This window comes from Marmota marmota, unplaced genomic scaffold (assembly GCF_001458135.2).
Source record: "Marmota marmota marmota unplaced genomic scaffold, marMar, whole genome shotgun sequence".
Classification (NCBI taxonomy): Eukaryota; Metazoa; Chordata; class Mammalia; order Rodentia; family Sciuridae; genus Marmota; species Marmota marmota.
Window position 1 is genome coordinate 8036609 of NW_026000101.1, and position 804 is coordinate 8037412.

Here is an 804-nt window from a genome sequence, read left to right on the forward strand (position 1 = left end):
AGATTTTTGTGTGACATTTCTAGTCTTGTTGACTACTTCAAATAAAATATCAACACATTCTTCAGCCCAAACCACATGTCAAAGAGCCGGATGTGGACAGAGGGCCCCTAGTGTGCAACTTCTGATAGAAGCTAAAGTATATTAACTTTGGGAGACTGAGGGCACGTAATGGTGAGGCTGTTCTGCCCAGCACGGCCATGGTTTCAGCAGTGGATAAAGCAGGTGGGACTTTGTGATCCAGTCTTTTGCTAAACTGCTATGTGTTTGTGACCATGTCATTGGTCACTAAAAATATGCAGCTTGATGGTGAGCAGATTGACTGCTCTAGATGTATAGAACCTCAGAAATTTTAGGCAATTTGGGGTTGTGGGGAGGAAAGGATGTCTTAAAAAAGAGATTCTGAACTTCCTCCTACTATATGGGAAGTATTTGCATAATTAAACACAATTTTAAAAGAGATATGAACATATTTGATATTCAGGCTGATGAGTCATTTCACACTGATTAATTTAATTGAGAACATCAATTTAAAAATCCAGCCAGGCAAGGTGGGATTACATACCTGTAATCCCAGCAGCTTGGGAGGCTGAGACAGGAGGATCACAAGTTCAAAGCCAGCCTCAGCAACGACGAGGTGGCTCAGTGGTTGAGTGCTCCTGAGTTCAATCTCCAGTACCAAAAAAAAAAAAAAAAAAAAAAGAATGTCAATGTCAATAGTGGGAAATTTCTCAAAAGAGACAATGGAGGCCAGAAAATAAGGGAGCCTCATCTTTACAGTACTTAAAAATCCCTGTCAATCTAAAC